The 22,777-nt window shown below is 42.5% G+C and overlaps 1 protein-coding gene and 1 pseudogene across 1 annotated transcript in view; one reads left to right on the forward strand and one right to left on the reverse strand.

Annotated features, from left to right (window-relative positions):
- Positions 1-22,777, forward strand: part of SV2C (synaptic vesicle glycoprotein 2C) — a 186,124-nt gene that overhangs the window by 24,195 nt on the left and 139,152 nt on the right. The window lies entirely within an intron of this gene.
- Positions 1,695-2,517, reverse strand: LOC118499363 (annotated as a pseudogene).

The following is a 22,777-nucleotide window of genomic DNA, read 5'->3' on the forward strand; positions in this document are numbered from 1 at the left end:
ACCCACAGTTACTGTTTATCAGTTTTGTTTGACCAAATACATGTTCTGGTAGAATTCTAGTTTGATATATTTCCCCACCCCTTTCACATTTAGCACAGTGTAGAGGGATTCCTGGGTGGTTTCAGACCCAAAGAAATGAATCACAAATGTGAAAAATGGAATTTCTGGACATACAGAGACTCAACACAAAGAAGTCAGGACTCTGTTTCCTCGCAGAGCTAAACTAGATTAATGACCCGCCCCACATTGATTTATTGTATACATTCTTCCCGTTGTCCCCTTTTCACGTGTAGATACACACCGAGTACTCCCTGGTTCTGTTTTACTATCTAGTTTAGACACATTAACTGGTTAATTTCTGAGGAAGTCACAGATGTCAAATAAATAACCAGTAACAGTGATAGACAAGTAAGTTTTTTTTTCTAATTTCACTTTCAGTGTTTTAGTTTGTGTTAGCTTATAAATTTGTTGAGTACTGTCATTTTTCTGTGAAAAATGCAAACCCTTTTATAGAGCACAAAAGTAGTAATTTATGTACTGACGTTAAATCCTCTCCTGATTTCTACTCTCAAGATTCAAAGTAATTGCATAACAATGCTGATTACCATACATGCTGGGTTTTAGTGTTAGGTAACACAAATCAAAAGCTGATAGTTGTTATGCCAGCTTTCTAATTCCTAGATGAAGAAAAACAGACCAAAAGCTGTTAAAACACTTGCCTAACTGAGGAACAAGTTAGTGACAAAAGTTGTCTTGAAATCCAACCTCCTTCATTCATAGTTCAATGCTGTTCTTGTATTGTTTTCTCTTTGTTTTCCTTTTGTGTTACGTAATTTTAAATGTTCAGGACATCTGCATCTTTTATAAATATTATTTTAAAGAACAGCAGAAAATATCAACAGAAAGTATCAATGAAGTATCAAGGGTGCATCTAGGTCTCCAAAATATGCATTGAGTTTGCTCCAGATTTACTAGAACAATTTCTTTCTGTTACTTTTACTTGCTTCTATCATCCTCCAAAGAAATAGACAAACATAAACACCTGCTTTCAATTATTCATGGACTTCTTACTGAAATTAAGAAACATTAAATATCAAAGTAAAGTTCAGCAGAGGGGAGTGACAGGCAGTGTGGAGGCCGTGGGCAGCACTGTGAGCATTTGTATGTGGCAGCAGGTACAGAGTGACTGTTAACTACTCTAATGGCAGTCAAAATCGCCTGAACGGGTGGGAAAGGAGCTGGCCAGAGTGCTGAAATGCCCGGCCAGTCTAACAAAAACACATAGAGCAGCACTTCCTGAACTTATTTGACCATGGAACAATTGAAGCTAAATCCAGTGGTCAGTTATCAGTTCTCATCTTTGTTAACTATGAGCAATTTTGACACAGTTGGTCATTCCCTCCTGTGCTAATTGTTAAGAAATTGTCTATCAGCTCAAAACCTATTTATATACTCTTTCTGATGCTGGCAGTAGACTGCACACTACATTTGTGAGGTCGGGCCATGTTATCCTCTGTCAACAGGACATACTGAGAGCCTGGAGGAGTAAGAGGGGGCTGGCTCCCTCTCATGTGCTTCCCAGGGGCTTCCTGTCTGCATGTGGTTCTTGTGTTATGGCTTAGAAAAACTTCACTCTACAAGTGACCATTTCTTCCTATTGCCACATATGATTCCAGTTTGAAGAGGGTTTTTTTTTTTTTTGCAGAATGCTAAGGTTTTATTAACACAGATACAATGTGTATACAATCTGTCTATTCATTTTCCTTGCTGCACAGCCTGGCATTGGAACTGGTGGCTCTCATGGCCAGCGGGGCTGCTCTGTCCACAGTGGCTTTGCGGTTCTTCAAGGAGACATTGTGAGCAATCCTAGCACAGTAGGGTTTGTGCACATCAGCAGCACTTCAAGCTCCTTGATGCTGTGGACCAGGAACTTCCCAAAGCCATTGGGCAGCATGTGCTTTGTTTTCTTGTTGCTCCCTTATCAGTGCTGGGCATCAAAATCCGGCTCTTGAATCTTCTGCATACCCTATTGTCAGTGCCTCTGGGTTTCTGTCAGTTCCGCTTAATTTTGACATATTGATCTGACTGGTGCCAGGTGAATTTTATTTTTAGAGGGGAAGAGAGGGAGACAGAGAAGGAAAGAAGAATCAATGTGTGGTTGCCTCTTGCATGCCCTATACTGGGGACCGGGCCCACAACCCAGGCAGGTATCCTGACTAGGAATCAAACCAGCAACCCTTTGCTTTGCAGACTAGCATTCAATCCACTGAGCTGCACCAGCCAGAGCTTGGTCCTCTTTTTGACAACTTTGGGTTTCTTGAGGGGTCTGAGGGCAGCCGCAGTACTGAGTTGGAGATGGCTGCCATCTCCATAGGCAGTGCCGAGAAGAGCCAGTTTGAAGCTTTTCCAGTGCTTGTGGGACCTGTCTGTACTGGGTTGAATAGTGTTTCTCCTGAAGTCATGTCTTTTCAGAACCCCTGAATGTGACTTTATTTGGAGATGGAGTTTTTGCAGGTGTGATTAGTTAAGATGAGGTTATGCTGGGTTGGAATGGGTCCTAAACCCAGCGACTGGTGTCCTTATTAGATGATGATGTGAAGATGGAGGTAGAGATTGGAGTGACGTGCCTCCAGGCCAAAGGACACCAAGGATGCCTGGCAGCCACCAGAATTTAGGAGAGAGACATGTAGCAGATATCCCCTCACAGCCTTCAGAGGGAACGTAGCCTTGCTGACACCTTGTGTACATGCTTCTAGTCTCCATACTGAGGACAAATTTCTGTTGTCTTAAGCTACCAGGTTTATAGTCATTTTCTGTAGCAGCCCTGGGACATGAATGCACTGTATCATCATAGCCCTGTTAGAGACAGAAGCACCAGGTGCTGACAGCCTCTTTTTAGAAAAAGTTCCCAGAGTCATGCAGTCCCTCCTGTGAGCTCAGGAACACCAGCACCAGCTGGGCAGCACCTGCTTCTTTGGGGTCTGACCTCATCTCTGTGGGGCCCTTCCTCTCAGCTTCCTTAATAATTCCCCCAGCCCTGGAAGTGCTTGTTTTTTCCTTGCAGTGACATTATTTGTGACAGTTTAGAGAGTTCGCTTTTTCCTGTTTTTGTTACCTAGTTAACAACTTCATGTTTAATAAGTATTTATATTAAATTCTCTCAATTCAGCTTCCTGAATGGATCCTGCCTGATACACATCTCCCTGATACCTTTATTGTTAATTCCCAATGAAATGACATTCTCTTGGGCTTCCTCCAGCCAATAGGTCACACCTCAATCTACTCTGCTGGTTTATTCTCTTCTTTCTAAACCCCTAACCTTCCTGTGATCTAGGGTGCAACCCCTTTCCTCCTTTCTCATCCCCTCCTCTCCACCTACATTCACTATCTTGGTGAGCTCATCCATACTTTTGGCATTAAAATCATTAAAAGTGACTCCCAAATGTATATAACTTTGATCCAGACCTCTGTCTCCTGAACTTCAACTACATACTCAGCCTCTCCCTTGTATGTCTAATCAATACCTTAAATATGTATGTCTAAAAATTGGACTCTTGATCTTTTCTCCCCACCCAAAGCTGCTTCTATACCTAATTCTGTCTCATTTGATGGAAAATCCACTCTTCCCCTTCCTCTCACACTCCACATCAAGAAGTCCTTGTGACTCTACCTTCAAATTATGTCCAGAATCTGATTGCTTCTTACCACCTCCATTGCTGCCCCTTACCCCTGAGCCACCTGAGTTACTGAAATTGCTTCCCACCTAGTCTCTGCTCCCACTCTCACACTCTAGAGTCCATCCTCAGCAAAAGCAGCCAGAGAAATCTCTTGAAAGGAAATCAGATCATGTCCCTTCTCTCCTCAGAAACCTGCAGTGGCTCCTCATCATACTCAAGGTAAAAGTCAAAGTCCTTACAAATGCCCACATGGCTTTACCTTACCTGACCCCCTGCTACCTTTCTGAGCTTTCCTCCTACCCTTCCCCTTTATGACTCTGTTCCCACCACACTGGCCTCCTCCCTGCTTCTCTAATATATCAAGCATGAACCTGACTTAGAGATTTTGTTCCATCTCCTCTGCTCTGAAGTTTTTTCTCCATTATATCCTCTTGGATGTTCGTCCTTTAAGTCATTGCCCAAACTTATCTCCACGAAGCCTACCCCATATTTTCTAATTATTACTGCAATGTAACCACTCCCCGCTCTCAATTCTCCTTGCTTTGCTTTTCATTTTCTTTGTGGCACAAATGATCTTCTAATAAATGATGTGATTTATTTTATTATGTTTATTGTGTTTCTCCTCATGCTTTCATGAAAACTCCATAAGGCGGGAATCTTGCTTGTTATAGTTGTATCCTGAGTGGCTGGCACATAGCAGAAAGACAGTGAAGATCTGTTGAATGTCAAAAAAATGAATGCATTCGCAGATCACCCGTAGAAGCTCAATAACTGCTACACTGTAGGTGTAAAGTAGACCATGAAAACGAGTACACAAAGGAATTAAGTACTGCCATAAATGACCAAAGAACTCAGTGGAAAAATAAACACTTCCAACACTAGGTTTCTTAAAAAAATCAGTAAGTTAACAACAACAACAAAAAGAAATAATTAGCAAGTTTAGAAGTGGTCTAAATCAAGAGCAACACAGTGTTGCTAAATGTGAGAATTATGAACTTTTTGCTCAATTTCAACAATTTTGAGAGTAATGGTACCTTGTTTCTTTTGTGAATTCTAAATATTTAATATATTAATACCTATTAATATTTCATTGACCTGTATTCCACTGAAACTAGTTTAAGAAATGCTGTCATAAAGTAATATACTGACACAAAAGTCAGATTCTGTGCACACAGAATTTAGATAGAACAATCTATAATACCTATACTTTCCAGATTATTTTATTTTTTTAAAAGATTTTATTTATTTATATTTCAGAGAGAGGGGAAGGGAGAGAGGGAGAGAAACATCCCCGTGTGAGAGATACATCAATCGGTTTCCTGTCGCTCGCCCTAAACTGGGGACCTGGCCCACAACCCAGGCATGTGCCCTGGCCAGGAATCGAGCTGGTGACTTTTTGGCTTGTAGGCCAATGCTCAGTGTGCTGAGCCACACCAGCCAGGGCTCAGAGTATTTTCAATTGCATCTTCCTTTGATACTGTGTTTGGCAGTGTTAAGAATTGATTTCTTAAGATAGAAGGGACCCCAAAACAAAACATACACACAAAACAATAAATATATATAAGGAATTGATTTCTTAGGACATAGGAGTATTTGAAGACCCATAAAGGAAGCAATTTTCACAAAAGAATTTTTACAGTGTTTTGCTAAGATCTGTCTTTTTAAAATAAAGTTTAATTTTGAACCCAGTAAAATATCTACAAATCTGTTTAAACTTTACATTACACCTAAGTATGCAAAAACCACATTTTAAGAAAAGGTCATTCACATTTAGTCTGCACCACACAGCAGGCAAATGTGGAAGATGCCTATTTCCCAAGGCACTTTTTTGGACGTATTTGTCTACACTGAGCACACGGAACCTTATTTTAGGGCCACTGACCCATGACTGGTGGAGGGCAAGGAATCAACAGAAGCTCATGTGATATGAAAGCAAATTCATAAGATTCAAAAGATTTTTAAAAGTATTTAGAAAACATTTTTTAAATTCTCGATTTTTAAAAAGTGATAACAGAGACTTGCAATTAAACACTAATATGAAAATAATGAAGTAACTTCTGTTCGAGGATGTGCTCAGTTAAAAGAGACAACAAGGGCATGATGTCCCCAATGTAGGGCTGAAGGACGTCAAGGGCAGGACTGAGACCAAGGAATCTGGAGGAGCCGCCCGGCAGGTGACGCCAGGGACATGCGAGCAGAGAGCCTGCGGTTCAGATGCTGAGATGATCTGACATTAGAGGCATGGATAACATCTGCAGAACTCTCTCTAAAGAAATGTTTTAATTGCTATATTTTTATTAAAAGCTTTGAAGCACAAGTGTTCTTGAAATTCTATGATTCACTGTGTTAGAAAGGGAAATACCTTTCTGTTCTGGAAAAATGAACATCTGTATTTTATAGAGGAAAAAACGTGTCTTTTTACTGGATAACCTTAAAAATCCTTTAACCTTTTAGGACATAAAAGACTATTTTGGTTTCAAGACGAAGTGTTAAATTTTCTGTTGCTACTTGATGCAGGGATCAAATGGAAATAAAATGTGAGGTCAATATTCCCATCCTAAAGCAAATAGGGACAGTTTGTTAATTCAGTCAGTTGTGGTAAGGAACTCTTGATTTGGTTGTCTGGCATTGTGCAGACAAAGACAAGGTTGACTAACTAATGAACCATGAAATAGATATTTCAAGACCCAATGATTTAAGTCAACTCTGATTTTCCATAGAAACAGAATAACAATTAGGGGTTACATCTTGTTGCCAACTGCTCTTTGGGAGTCTGACTGCCTGTGGTGTTTTTAATCACCTAACAACTCTAAGTGGTGTCTCTGTACCAAATCGTGAAGCATTTTCTCTTACATAGATATCACAAAAGACTTACTTTTATGGGGTTTGTTTTTTTTTGAGATCTTTAGGAAGAGAACACTACTGAATAGAAGAGAAGCTGTGGGAGTTTGCTAGAGCAGCTAGCAGGGCCAGCTAGCCTCAGGTAGATGAGGTGGGACAGCAGATGAGGTCCCCTCTGCTGGAAATCAAGGGTGTGGAGTATCTCTGGTGGGCCTCCTCTTTGGCTGCAAGAAGGAGAGTCATGAATCTACTTGACAATGCAGCATCAGTAGAAATATACTTGGGTAGAATTGCTGTATTTGCATATAAAGTTAGTAGGCAGGACACTCTCTCAAGCAAAGGCATGTTCCAGAAGGAGCTATTAATCTAATTCAGCAGACCCTCAGGGATTGCAGAGTTAACACTGAGGAATGAACAATCAAGAGCAGTCCCATTAGCTTCTCTGACTTGTAGTATCTGTGCTGATGGATCCAAGAGCTGGGAGGCTTGTGTGCAGAAGTGAGCGATGGAGACGTGAACCAGTCTGGCAGCCCACCAGCACTGACCTCACCATGGAGCTCTGTTGTTCTCAGTTTGCTTCCTTGTGTGCATTTCACAGAGAAATTAGAAACTGGATTTTGGAAGCCAGGATGGGATGAAACATAATCAGAAAACAGGCACAGTGTTGCCAACTTGCCATAAAGATGCTGAGAACCAAAATGTGTGAAGTTCAGCATGGCTTAGTAGGCAAAACAGCATTCAGCTGGGAGTCTTAGAATTGGTTTCACATTTCTTAGAACTGATCCTTTGTGATTCTGGGCTAGTGTCATTATATCTCTCAACCTCAATTTCTCTCTCTCTTTTTTTAGTCCTCACATGAGGATATGTTTATTGACTTTTAGAGAGAGAGGAAGTGGGAGAGGGAGAGGGAAACATCAATGTGAGACAGAAACACTGATTGGTTGTCTCTCATACATGCTCTGACTGGGAATCAAACCCACAACCTAGGTATGTACCCTGACTGGGAATAGAACCTGCAAACTTTTGGTATAAGGGATGCTACAAACAATTGACTCATGTGGCCAGGGCTCAACCTCAATTTCTTTATCTACAAAATTTCCTCTGAGTACAAATGATGATCAAATGAGATGATGTATGTGAAATACTTTATATTAATGTGCTATGCAGGTGACATGCCATAACTGCATATCCCTGAATGCCGAGCGCTGGGAGTGGAAGATTGCCTGTACTGTGGTTTTGGGATTATGGACCAACTGAGGAAACATTTGGAAGTGGGGGGAAGGGACCAGATAGGCCTGATGGATTCTGCTTACAGTTAGAGAACCTTAAAAGATCTTTTACATCATGAGGACAAAAAGCGAGTCTCACTAAGGTAAAAAATTCAATTAGGACAGATGAAACCATTTCCAGCCAGGAAGAAAATCATCCACTTATTTTCCACAAGTGTGCTTGTTTGTTTTGTCTTTCCAGACGTGTTGGTTCAGTCCTCAAAGCCCAAATGTCCCAAAACTCTGTTAAAGCCCAAGTCACTGGTCACTTTCATAACAAGCCTTTCAAAACCTGGTTCACACGCCTGCTGGCAGTGCTTCCAAATACAATGGAATCAACTGTAAGGCAGCGTCCACCCTGAGCCCAGAGACCTTTCTCCCTTCTGGCAGATGAGTGGAATGACCCCTTGCCCACTGCTCCTGCCCCCGCCCTTTGTGGGCACAGTGGGCACAGTGTGCCCGTGGCTGGTGTGCACCTCAGCTACTAGTAATGGGGTGGGGGTGGAGAGCGACTTCAGAGGGAGTAGACTGCGTTTCCTTCTCGCTGGTCTTCCATCCCACGCCCCCAGTTCCGGTTCTCAGCATCTTTACAGCAAGCAGGCAACACTGTGCCTGGTTTCTGGTATGTTTCATACCACCCGTTTCAGCACCGCTCAGCCTCTGCATGGCGTGGGCACCTGTGAATGTGTACTGATTAAATGTTACTGTGGCCCAGGAGTTTTGGTTTTTTTTAACGGAACTTTGAATGCTAAACACCATCAATGACTTTTTTTAAAAATCTAGACCTGCCTTACAGAACCTAGACCTGTTTTTCTTAAAGAATCACATATGAACTCCTTATGGGGGTAGCAAAAGTGATGATTCATGATGAATCCTTATAGGGACTACTTGTGAATTATGTAAGAAGGAGAGAGGGTAAAGGAAGGCCCTTTTCCAGAAAGGAAATGTATTTCATTCTTCTCCCCCAGCCCCAATATGTCCAGCGGTATATTTCCCTTTGGAGAGGGGCGTCTGGGATGGTTATAATTAGATTCTGTGCCGCTGGTGGAGACGAGCAGATGAGGGCAGGCGTCTTTCTCCAGACGGTGCCGGCCATGACGCATGCACAGTGTCCGCCGCCCGGGGACAGCATCAAACTAATTTGCCTCCTCAAAATTAGACCAAGGAACATCAAAATTAATTTGTTTTCCTGGGATCAGACTAAGGGGCAGTGATGTTTTTCTTGCCCCTGTGTTGTGGGAAGTGCACAGTGGCAGGTGAAAGCCTCGGTCTTCCTGGAAGGAGCTGACTTCTCTTTTTCAGCAGCCTTGGGAAACACGTTTTCACCCTGATGTGTCTCACCCCTGTGAGGGCTCCCCGACACTAGTCCTGCAAGTGCTTGTTCTGGAAGATTATTTTGGACTGTAGGCTCAGATAACTTTCCCCCTCCTGGAAGGAAAGATGCACACAATGCATGCTAGCCTATCAAAGGCTCCAACAAGCCTTATAAAAACAACAACAACAATGAAAATTCAATTTTGCTTAACCTAGCGTTCTGTTCAGTGATTTAACAAACAATTTTAGACCATGTCAGGCTTTCTCCTCTAGGTGCTGGGAATTTAGCCAAGAACAAAGCAGAAGTTTCTTTTCTCATGGAGTTTATAGTTTGTAGGGAGAGTCAGACAATAAACAAATAAAAAATATATAATATTTTGTCATATGGTGATACATAAGAAAAACAGCATAGCCCTGACTGGTGTGGCTCAGTGGATTGGGCGTCATCCTGCAAACCAAAAGGTTGGCAGTTCATTTCCTGGTCAGGGCACGTGTCTGGGTTGCAGGCCAGCTCCCCAGTTCACAGCATGCAAGAGGCACTGCCTGATGTTTCTCTTGCACAGTGATGTTTCTCTTCTTCTCTTTCTCCAAAATAAACAAAGAAAATCTTTTTTAAAAAGATGGATCATCAGAAATTCAAATTAAAACCACAATGAGATATCACCTCACACCTATCAGAATGGCTATCATCAATAAATCAACGAACAAGTGCTGGTGAGGATGTGGTAGGAGCGCAGAGTGGTGTGGCCACTGTGGAAAGCAGTATGGAGACTCCTCAAAAAATTAAAAATGCATCTGCCTTTTGGCCCAGTGATGCCATTCCTGGGAATATATCTGAAGAAACCCAAAGCACTACTATGAAAGAATAGTAGCATCCCTATGTTCATTGCAATATTATTTACAATCACCAGGGTATGGAAGCAGCCCAAGTGTCCATTAGTAGATGAGTGGGTAGAACAACTATGGGACATTTACACAATGGAATGCTACTTGACCGTAAAAAAAGAAGAAAATCTTACCTTTTGCGACAGCATGGTTAGACCTGGAGAACATTATGCTAAGGGAAATAGGCCAGCCAGAGAAAGATAACTACCATATAGGTGGTATTATATGAACAAACTGAACTAACAAGCAAAATAGAGACAACCTCACAGATAGAGAGTGGATGACAGCTGTGGGAATGGAGCGGAGGGATTGAGCAAAAAAGAAAAAGGACTCATGTACGTGGACAACAGTGTCTTTATAGGGGAGGAAAGGGGGTTAAATTGTGATGGAAAATATGCAATAAAAAATTAAAAAGTAAAGCAGCATAAAAGATAAGAGCATGATGACATGGGGCACTGTCTTAGACAGTGTGGTTTAGGGGTCTGCATGGTGGTGATGGCAAGGACTGTGCCTCTAATTTCTGTATGCATAGAGTCTGGGGAGAGTCTGGACCCTGCTGTTGAGTAGGTGAAAAGTTGCTGTTGTTTGAATGAGTGTCCAGATTTGCCTTGGGCACCAAGACTATGAGATGAACCCAAACAAGGTTCTCTTTCTTTAAAGAACTAGTAGTCTGGTGGGTGGATGGATGACTTCTGATTCTCGTCGTGACCATAGCTTTTGAACTAGATCTGTTCTCATATGCTGGTGGGATATTCAGTAGCCCACTTGGGAGGATTTAAATCAAGAAGTCCTTCCTGTGCCCCAATATCTAACTTAACCCACATACTGAGCTTGAAATCCCTCAATTTATGTATTTCCTAAGACTAAAAAAAGAATTAAAATGAGGAAAACCTCAGGGGAAGGTGGACTACTTTCAGAACTCCATGTATTTATATGCTGTGTATGAATTAGTTGAGTAGCTATTTTTCCAATGACAGTAAAGGAGAAAGTTTTGTTGGAAAAGAGACAGAGGAGAGAAGAGGGCTCCTGTTCTCCAGCAGCTGGCTACCTTGATCACGCAGAAGTGTCTGGTTCCCAGAGAACCCTGGGCAGAATAGGGGACATGGAGTACACAAACACCCCAGTTCTCTTGCTTTGTGGGTCATGCTGTGGGGACTTGTGCATCACTTGTACCATTGAAACTCCTTGGTCTCCAAGCTGCACCCTCATTTAGCCACAGAATGCTGGTGGGGGCCTTAAGGAAGTTTCTGGTACCTCCCTCCCAGAGCCCATGAACAGTGCGGGGAGTGAGCCAGGGCATCCTATGAGGATCATGCTCCAGGGATCTTATCCCGAGCTTGGGGTTACTGAAGTAGCCATCACCCTAGGAACTTTGCAAAGTGAAATATTTTCTAAGGAAAACATGGACAAAGCAGGAAGAAAAAAATGTCACTTTCAGACATTAAAGAGAGTACAGGTACAAGCCCGGGGCAGGGGGTAAGGTCTGTTCCCTCATCCTGTTGACATCCGAGGGAGTTAGTTAACCGATGTCCAGGAGAAAAGTGTTTTGCTGCTATCTACGTAATATGGGTGAGGCAGATGATAAATCTAGCTCTGCCTGTAAATGGCATTAGCACTCTGCAAGTATGCTAATCACATTGCCTGACCTGCTCAGAAAAGGCAAGCAGACAAATAGGCATGCTTCTTGGTGCTTTCCTTACCGCTAAACCTTGGAGTGTGTATCTCAGCAACAGCCAGGAATGCCCAGGATGAGTTCTTTCTGAAAGAGAGGCTGCTGCTTCCTGACTTCCTGGCTAGGCAGGAGCACAACAACCTATGTTTAACAGTCACTGTTCCTTTCATAAAGGGAAATGGACAGCGTTAGTACTGCTGGACCATGAATTATATTTGCAAAGGGCATTCTTCTTGTCTTCTCAAATTTCAAGTCAACTAGCACTTCCTGAGTTAGGTACTAGGTACCAAACTTTGCCTTTGGATGTCATTTTATTTAGCCCTCCCAGGAGCACTTTTGTTTTCCACTTTACAGACAAAACAACTGAGTACTGAGGACCATAAGTAACTTGCCTGGTGTCACAAAGCTAGTTAGTGGCAAAAGCAGTCTGGAACCGAGCTGTGTGTTTGTCTCACTAATGAGATCACTGTTTATGTCTAATCCCTTAGGTCATTTTAATATGTTGAGGACACCTATTTGCTCAAGGGATGTCATGGCGTTTCTGTACAAATTTAGGAACAATTGTGTGTTTATCACCCTGAGACGGGGTATGGAATACATGACTCTCTTAGTGTTCCTCCATCTTTGGGTCTCAGTAACTGCCCGACACCAGTATTTCACCGGCTCCATAGCCAACTTTTAAACACATGAGATGCAACTATCTTATTTATAAATTGCCTGGGTCCATTTCTTTTTCCTCTATTCCTAGTGATGAGCAAGCAGAGAAACTGAACTAGTCTCATTTTGAAGTAGCGTCGGTGAGAGAATGAACGTGGAGACGAGTAAATGATCACAGATCTTATGAAGCACCTACTGGGTACAACTAAGAGTTGCTTGCATTTTTCTCTTGATCGCTTGGTCTGTATTGAGGAATTTTTTTTCCAGCTCCTCCATCCTTAAACCTGTCTTTAAAGATTTCATAAATGCCTCTTGTATTGTCATATTATCACATGATTGTAGTCAGAATAAAGATTATAGCAGATGTGAAGGAGCAGGGCTAATGAGATTCAGTTAAAGAAGAGGCCTTTCCAATGTTCAGGTAAATGGGGTTTTGCTGAACTACATTCTTCTAGATCCTTGACTGTAACACCCTCCCACTTAGACTAAAACTCACGACCTTTACTGTGGCCCTCAAAGCCCTTTATGATCTGTCCCCAGCCACCTCCCTTGTCATTCCTCCCTGACACTGCTTGGCTGCCTGGTCTCCTTGCCATTCTCCACCTGAGGACTTTGCTCCTCCTGTGCTGTGTGTCTGCAAAGCTCTGAGTCCTTGGGAAACAGCACGGCTTACGCCCTGGCCTTCGTCAGTCTTTTACTCAAAAGCTCCCACTTTGACCACTTCCCTTGGAGTCGCAGTGCCTTCTGCACTCTCTAACCCTGCGCTGTCCAACGTGGCAGCTACTAGCCAGTTACTGTTACTGAAATGCAGTCTTTGCCTACTTGTATTGGACAGAACAGATACAGAACATCTCCAAAAGTCCCGTGGGACAGTGCTGCTCTAACCTCTTACCCTACTTTATTTTTATTTGCAGCACTCACCACTACATGAAACTACGTATTTATTTGTTTTGATGTCTGTCTTGTCAGTAGAAAGAAAGCTCCCTGCTGTCAGGGACTTTGTGTGTTTTGTTCAATATCTTTTTTTTAGTTCTTTGAAGAGTAGTTGGCACATAATAGGTGCTTAATAAATACATGATGAGTGAATGACTGGATCTTTTGGGGGTCCTTTTGTCATTGCAGGAGAGATGGGGATAGTTATTGAGGGAAGTCACTCCTCTACTCTTCCTGGCTTTGCAGAGCCTTTGTGTTATCCAAGTGCTTCCAGGAAGGAATTCAGTTCCTAACTTGGTTTCTCTTCGAATTTCCCTCATGTGATTCATTAAGTCCCAGTGAAAGGAGAACTGACCTCATTCACTCTGAGTGGTTATTATTGCATTTGTGGATGGCCAGCCTCTCTGTGATGCCAGGGAAATCATCTGCCAGAAGGTCTTTGGTCATTTCACGGAAGAGGATGTCTTGCTGTTACTTAAGAGGGGGGACTGTGGATGGCAGCTTTGTTACTGATTATGCTTCACAATGCAGATTGCTTTGACACTCCACAGGCATCTGGTTTCCCCAGGGGATGGCAAGATCCTGGCAGCTACTTAGGGACTGGGCTCCCCTGATGACACCCCCAGGCTCCTGCCAGTACTCCTGCAAAGGTGCTTCCTCTAGCACTTTACCAGACCAGGGCACCTCTACACCAGGGCCGTTAGGGAAAGCTAAGCTAGGACTGTCAGATGGTTCAGAGCTTTCCCTTCCTGAATTCTCTTCGAACAAGTTAATGAAACATGTGCAGCTCCTGTGATCTAATCCACAATGGAGATGTGACACCCTTGCTCCCCCTTCGTTCCCCTTTGAGGAAGATGTTCTGTGGTGAGAGAGAGCACACTTCCCCGTCCACCGAATAGATCTGACAGAAACTAAAGTTTGTGGCCAAAATATATAGTGTGGTTCTGAGATACCAATAAACAAATACACAAATAAATAACAATTTTAAAAATGTGTATGTATTTATATATGTATATATGTGTCTTGACTGTTAAATAACAGGCATAATAAGAAAATGTCTAATCAGGGATGTCCAACCTTTTGGCATCTCTGGGCCACACTGGAAGAAGAGTTGTCTTGCACATATTAAAATACACAAACACTAATGAAAACTGATGGGCAAAAAAAAAAAGGTTTTAAGTAAATTTACAATTTTGTGTTGGGCCACATTCATAGCCATCCTGGGCTACATGCCGTGGATTGGACACCCCTGGGAGTTACATAAAAGAAATAAATAAATAGAAAGATATATTTTTGGATGAGACAACTATTTTCACACTTTTAATTCCCTTAAAATTAATTTGCAAACAAAATAGTCCTAATACATGTATGTATGAATTTTGTCTCTCATAAAAGGGGCATTTTAATAAGTGTTTCTGAGGTACTTCATTACTTTTTAAAATTCCTTTTGCACACAATATAGCTAAATAAATTGCAGAACTAAACATTAAACAAAGAAACTGAAATGAATTAGAACAAATAGAGATAACTATTGTGGCAGTTTGGGAGGGCCTTAATAAACAGCTAAGGCAGAAAACAAGAAAGAAGACCCCTTTAGTAGACTATAAAAATAGTTTAATAGCATTACATGACAAAAACACCATAGACAAGTTCATCTGAGAAAAGTATTTACAACATATATGACAAAAGAGTTTAGATACTATATAAAGAGCTCTTAAAACTCAATAAGGAAAAGTGTGGGGGAGCTTTACCTGCAGAGCCCCCCTGTCCACCATGGATGAGAATATGTCTACCAAGACATGATGTGCTTGGGGAGGAAAGGTGGTCCATCTCTCAAAGGAGAAGGACCAAGACCCTTTCCTCAATGGGCTTTTATTGGGTTTAATTTGCATAGGAATGCAGGTAAAGCTCAACAATCATTGTCAGGCAGTAAGGATCAAATAATAGATAACATACAAAAAACTATGAGGGCTTATTCTGAGTCAGGGTCAGTTAGCCAAAGGGCAATAAAACTTTGGGAAACAAACTCATTTCCTGCTTGGACCCTTGTCAGAAAATTGAGAGCATTCTTAGCAAAGCAAGTTTCTCAGGATCTTATGTATTCTTTCTTAGGCCTGATTGCCCCAGGGAACCTGCCCTTTTCAGCACAGGACAGCACCACCCTCTGTCATTGTTTCAGGCTTAAGTCAGGTGGGGGAAGTAAGGCAGCCAAGAGATTAGGAGACTTCTTGCAGACAGAATGAGGACTCAGGCTATGTCAAAGCCAAGGGGTGAGGGGCCATCACCCCTTTTCTGTAGCCCCCAAGTCCTTCCCTGGGGGCCCCTTGATGACCCTGCCTGTCTTAGGTCGTCCCTCCCTTGAGGAATCTTACCTGTCATTGTCTAACCGGCCATCTGCTTGTGGCCAAGCAGGGTGAAGTAAAGGGGGGCAGAGGTAGCACCCTTGCCAGGGAGATAAGCTTTGTCTCCTTAGTGGATTGTGGTTCCAAGGTCTCTCACTCAGCCTTAGCCACTGGGGGGTTATAGCTTCTGAAACCAGGGAGGGCAGTTCCCAACAGAAAAGACCTTGAATTAGTTTCCTGTGGTTGCTTAACACATCGCCATACTGGGTGGCTTCAAACACAGAAGCTTTTCTCTCCCTGTTCAAGATGTGGCAGAGCTGCACTCATTCTGAAGAGGAAGACCCTTCTGTGCCTCCCCCAGTCTCTGGTGGCTCCATATACTCCTTGGCTTGTGACTATATAGCTCTAATATCCTTGCCCCCATCTTCAAAAGGCCTTCCCCTCTGTGTCTGTGTCTTCTCTCTTCTGCCTTTTATAAGTTCACTTGCTAATGGATTAGTGTCCACCCAGACAATCCCAGATGATCTCATCTTGAGATTTTCTACTTAATTACACCTTTTTCCAAATAAGGTCATATTCATAGGTTCTGGAGGGTAGGAGGCATGGATGTGTTTTTCTGGAGGCTACCCCTATACCCACTGTAAACCACAATACAAAAATGGGCAAAAGATAAAAGATGTTACAAGAAAAGAGGTGTGTGATTTCACTGGTAATCAAATGGAACTGAAAATAATAAAACACTATTTTTCTGTAATTAGCCAGAAATTTCAACTACTAATTTCCAGAATAGGTGAGAACACAAGGAAATAGGGGCTGTCCTACATGCTCCTGGGAGTTATAAGTTGCTACCACCCTTCAGAAGGACAGTGGAATATTCTATAAGAATCCCTTTGACATCAGGTATTCTCAACACACACAAGGTGTGCATCACCACATTATCAATAACACTGAAATAGTGTAAACAACCTAAATATACAGTGGTAGGAATGTTAAATGAATTATAGTATACCATAAATAAAAATGGTAGCAGAATATTTAAAAGCATGAGAAAATTTTCAGTATAATGTATGTGATTAAAGCAGGTGATAATAGTGCCAACCCCTGGGTCAAGATGGTGGATGGAGCCTCTGCTAAACCCTATTCCACAAACATGAGTGGCACATCAAAATATTATTTAAATAAGAGCTTACTGCAGAAGAAAGAAAAGAATCCTTGGATGCTATAAATTGCAGTGTGTAGGAGCCAGTGCTGTGCCTTCCATGTTATAGCCAGGACATGGTCAGCAGCAAGCTTGGGTCCAGGAACACACTGCCCATTCTCGTCTGGAACAAAGGAGAGTCTGCAACTGTTCACTGTAGACAGAGCTGGGAACGTGTCAGCCACCTGTGACGGAAGTCCTGAGCCTATCGGTAGTTTCGCAAATGTGAAAGTTCAGACCTGAGCTACTGATAGAAAAATTAGTTCAGACATTTGTGAAACCTGTGAGGCTCTAGCAGGGGCAAACTCAACACTGTATAGGAAACAAACAAATAAACAAACAAACAAACTCCAAAGAGAAGCAAAGGGATTCCTGTAAAACTGTAGTTCTGCGTTTTTGGTCTGGCTTCAGGGCCTATTTTTCACTCTTAAAAATTATTAAAGACAAAAGAGCTTTCATTTTTGTAGGTTAAATCTATTGATATTTATCATATCAGAAACTAAAACTGAGAAACTTTTAAAACACAAGAAACTGCAAGTGCACATCCCATTAACCATGAGAGCCACGATGTCACCACACTGTGTGTAACCTCTGGAAAATGCCACTGTACCTGCCTAAAAAGTGAGTGAAAAAGTAAAACAACATTTCTATTGCTATGGGAATTATTTTGACTTTACATATTCCTTAAATGGTCTTGAGGGTTTCTGAGAATCCCCAGCCCGTACCTTGAACACTGCCGCTATGGAAAACATGCTCATGGCCAAGAATCGCTAAACATGCAGTGAGGTTCTGTACTGTTTGAGATACTCCACCCAGCCAATGACTGGGGAATTCACAGCAAAGAGTTAGAGATAGTAGAGTAATCTGAGAAGGGCTTCAAGTCCAAAGGTACAGTATGATCTAAATCACATGCCGAGTCCCTGCATAGCCTGAAGACTGGAAATATAATTGCTAATTGTTAAGAGTGGGTAGCAGATCTCTGGGTAGCAGAAATCATACTTTTAAAAAATTCTTTGTGACTTTCTGACTATTCCAATTATTTCTTTTTTTCGAAAGATTTTATTTATTTTTACGGGGGGATGGGTGGGAGAAAGAGAGAGAGAAACATCAGTGTGTGGTTGCCTCTCAAGGGCCCCCTACTGGGGACCTGGCCTGCAACCCAGGCATGTGACCTGACTGGGAATCGAACTGGTGACCCTTTGGTTTGCAGGCTGGCTCTCAATCCACTGAGCCACACCACCCAGGGCCAATTATTTCTTAAGCGTGGTTTACTTTTGTAACCAGAAAAAAGATTGCTGTACTAAACTGAATTCAGATACTTCTTCAAGAAAATATCACTTTGGCTCACTGGAGTACATTCCTTCTATTAGGAGGTCTGAGCCCTTCAGAGATGGTCATGGGTGTGAACAGGCTTGTTATTTGGACAAGGCCTTTGGATTTTCCTAATGTGAAATTTGTGGAGATTTAGACAACTGCTGAGGCCAGTTTACCCTGGCTTCGGAGAGCTGTTCTTCCTAAAACAAATTAATTGTGTCAAAATTACAGAAAGAGTATATTCATATAATTAAAGTGAAAATTTCCAGGTTATTGTAATGACTTATTACTTGCAAAGGGATTTAGCAGATATGCTGAATACTCTATTTCTGTAGCAGGTCTGTTTTAAAATCATAAGAGATGACATTTTGAAAACATATCAGATTTTGCTAGACTTGAAAGAAATACTGTATTTCATTTTAGCAGAAAATGGAATAGTAAAATACTATTATTAAATACTATTTATACTATTATTAAGAAATACTATGATTAAAATAGTAGAAATGCTATTTTAATGTAGACTTTCTGCCTTTCATCTTGCTTCCCTCAATTAATTCTAATTAGTGAGTTTTGTGGTATTTTATAATAGAGACGTTAGAATTTTAAAGGATCTTGGTGTTTATCTCAACACAGTTTTTCCCACAGTGTATAGTGGGGTGTGCTAAAGCGCTATCACATTGAGGGTGGGTGCTTTCCATTTTAGGGAAGTTTGGGAAATGGTTGGGCGACACAGCCATCCCCAACCTTCTTGACATCAGGGACCAGACCGGTTCCATGGAAGACTGGGAAGAGCAGAGCTCAGGCGAGCTTCCCATGTGGCCCAGTTCCTAACAGGCATTGAGGGGTGCCTTGGTACTGGGAGTTGGAGAGTCCTGGGGTAAGACATTTAAACAGATTCTTTATGACATACAAGCTTTGCATTGAGGACATGCAAAGTATAAGACAGAATTGTCCTCACTTGATTCGAGCATGAACTTTTTTCTCTCAGAGCACCTCGTGGCACCACAGGTTGCAGATTGCACTCCAAGGAACTGCTGATTGGGCCACTTCCTCCTGAGGAAAGGGGGATCTGAGAGTTGGCCCTTTAGGGTGCGTATGGTGCTTTATAGTGTTTTATTTTTCTGGGTTCCTGTTTTCAGGGAGTTTGTGTTCTAATAGGAAAGACCATCACATTCATGGGTAAATCCTAAAAGAGACATGACTGAATGCCAGAAGAAACCAACCATGCCAACTGGAAGGTATGCTTAGGTTAAACAGCAATGAAAGAAAGTCACTTCATGAAGACAGTGGCCTTGAACTGCATCTAGAAGAATGGGAATGTACACATATTTATACTAAGTTTAAAGGTTTGGAGGACAAGAGGCATCCTTCAGTAATAAAAGTGTGATGTCAAAGATTTGGACAGGCTGGGATGATGGGTCAGTAGCTGTTCCTTCATCTCAAAGTGTGCTCTTCTCCCTTCCAAAAGCTTCTCTTCAGAATACTGTCTGACTGAAGACCTTGGTTCTGCATTTTAACTCTGGCCCCCTTTCAATATCCTCACTGTGAGAGTTAGACTACATGCAGTAGCAACGTGGATGTCTTTGCAAGGTATTTACAGCTCCCACAAGGCCATACCCACCCTCACATCTTCCCGCTGTCTCCAGACCACCAACGTCCATGTGCTGACCTCTTTTGTGGACAGTCAACATAAGGTCCAGAGGTTTCAAACCTATGCTAAATAAGCATTTCCATGAGTATTGCCTGCAAGAATAAGCATATTCATAAACTAGATGGTGTATTGCAACAAATCTCTTGGACTATGTTGTTTTAACAATCACTGCAGCATCTACTGAACCTCAGTGAAATTGGTTTTAAGCTTTTTTTAAAAAAATCGCCATTTTTTTTCAGCCATATGTGAAACAGCCTTGAAGTATCTAGTTGTTTACAATAAGCCTTACTTGCATTGTAGGTGGGGGATATTATATATTGCCTTTCTTACTGGTATTAATCATAGATAAAAATGTATATTAGTTTGGAGCGATGCATTAAAGTGTCTCTTAAAATATTTCTGGACTTACTGCCAATTTTAGATCTTCACTTCCTTGTCTTTTTATTTCAGTAAAACCCTATTTTATGACATTACTATATTGTCATCACATATAATTAGTTTTATGTTCTATCTCATAAGAGACGGAAAGTGGTGCAGCTTTTATTGGGGAGGCTGGTGTGCTCTGCCATATGGTCTTGGCCAAAATTGCACAGCACCGAGTTGATTTGGAGTGTTGTCCCCACTTCCCAGGTTTCCACTTAGGTACAGGAATCTCCTCTGCTGCCCAGGAGAGACAGCTGAGGGAAACACGCTTGCAGCTTCCCCCTGGCCACCCATACTCAGGAAAGGAATGATTTCCCTGGTGAATCTGGGGAAGACCTCGGCCTGCTGGCCTCAGCCCCAAGGGAGGAACTTACTCAGGTCCGCTACTTGCAGCTTGGACATTTCCCTGGATGTCCCCCTTCCTGCTCCCAGGAAGGAGTCCTGCATGGTCCGGCTGCCTACTCAGGGAAGAAGATATGGAATCTTCTGGGTTGGATGTCTCCATCAGATCAGAATTTAGCAGAGGAGGAGGGCTGTTATTCATGAGCCCCTCTCCCTAACCCCAGCACACTAGACTCTGCACACACTTGAGAGGCCAGGCATGGAGGGTGGCTTTCTGTTAGCACAGCTTTGCAGTTTCTGACTTCTGTTTCCGTCACGTGCTCCCATTCCCACTGAGAGTAGATGTAGTGGGTGAGTAGCTGGACTCAAGGTAGGATTGTCTGGGTTTGAATTATCACTGGGTAGGTTTGCTTTCTCCCACCTGTAAAATGGGAATTTTAAAAGTACCTACCACATGCAACTTTTGTGAGGATTGCTGTCGTGCAACAATACCTCTAAATGGCTTATCATGTGGCCGACATAACAATAGGTGATCTGTTATTGTTGCTGTAATTTCTGTATGAGGGCACAGTGTTTTTAAAGCTGCATGAATGCAATTACTAAAAGGACAGACTCTCCTAGCACCTAGAACATTCTAGAATGTTTTTGGGAGGAGGATTTATCTAAGCTCTTTTGGAGATGGTGGTTGTGAGGGGCCAAGCTGAAGGAAGCACCGGAGGTTGGGCACTGTGTGGGGAAACAGGGAAACATCCGTGTGTGCCTGTGTGGGTTGTGCGTGATGGGAACGTATGAAGGACGGCTCTGAAATAGCATTAGTGTTACGGATACATGCTGGTTGGCATGAGCCTTCAAAAAAAAGAACTAAAACTCTGTTTTGTCAGAATAGCTCTCATTTATGTGCATAACTTACTATTTGTGCAAAGGGATTGACACATACCACGGCTGTGCAGGTCATTAAATATATCAGATAAACTTTGCTGTGAATATTATCGGGTTTTGACAGCCACTTCTATAATTGTTTTTAGTCAGCGGTGGGTCCTGCCATTTAGGGCATGGCAACATGCAGGGCATCTAAACGAGTTGTAGTGAATGCTCACTGTAGGCGATACTGTTCATGTTCTGCCCAGACACTCCTGGATCCCTTTCCTTTGTCGTCCTCTCCGACTCCCCTCCCCTGGCTCCAGTGTGCCTTTGCGTGCACCAGCTAGCACCTGGCCGTCTTCAGAGGAGGGCCCTTGGGCCCCTGGGACTGCTTTCAGTGTGGAGAGCCGGAGCTGCCTATGGTCCATCCTCACCCCTGGGTGGCCCTTAGTCAACAGTGGACAGTGTGGGAAAATGAAAGCCCAGCACCTTGGCCTTGAATAGGAAGAGCTCTGAGGCATTACCATGAACCCTGAGTTGTTCAGGACGACAAAGGGGGGTCAGGCTGAAGCTCACACCCGTGGGACTCTGCCTAAAACTGCTGCCCTGCTTCAACTGCCCCCTGTCTTACCGGCTTCCTCCACTCCCTCCCAGGCTTCCTTCAATGATTCCTGCCCGATTCCTGGTCACAGGATCTGCTTCTGGGGAACTTGAATTATATGTATTTAATTTGTGCCAAATTCTGTGCTGGACATGGTGTGAACACCAACTCGTTTAACCGTCACAGTGCTGTAGGGCAGTTTTCATTACTTTATTTCGTGGGGAAGTGCACCACCTTGAATAAAAGAGAAGGGGCAGTATGTGCTTCATGGAGGCTGTCAGGGGATCGTCACTTGGCCTTTTTTCCTGCCCGCTTAGCCCACTGGCATCGTGTGTGACGTGGCTGTATTGTTTTTTGAAGTATCGCCATCGTCTTGGGTTAGTGTATCTGAACACACAGGACCATATTTGGGAATTAATATTCATAGGAAGCCCATCACTGATGAAACATATCACAATAATGCTCCTTGTTTCAGAACCTACAAGACAATTTAGCAAAGAGGCTGTAAGACCATTTCTGTATGGGAAAAACAAGTTACCAGAATGACTAGGAAGGATGCTACTTCACTTATAAGGCCTCAGTCAGAGCCCTCTGTGGGGCAGATGGCAATAAGGGATGAGTGTTTCGGGCCAGACGTATTTCAGTGTGAGTCCCAGCCTCTCTCCGACAAGCTTTGTAACCTTGGGCTAGTCATTTAATCTTGTTAACCCTCAATTTTCTTACCTGTAAAATGGACAATATAATATCCACTCTGTTGTATTGAAGTAAGGATTAAATAAAAGAAAACAAGAATATACA

The sequence above is a fragment of the Phyllostomus discolor genome, chromosome 3 (assembly GCF_004126475.2).
Source record: "Phyllostomus discolor isolate MPI-MPIP mPhyDis1 chromosome 3, mPhyDis1.pri.v3, whole genome shotgun sequence".
Taxonomy (NCBI): domain Eukaryota; kingdom Metazoa; phylum Chordata; class Mammalia; order Chiroptera; family Phyllostomidae; genus Phyllostomus; species Phyllostomus discolor.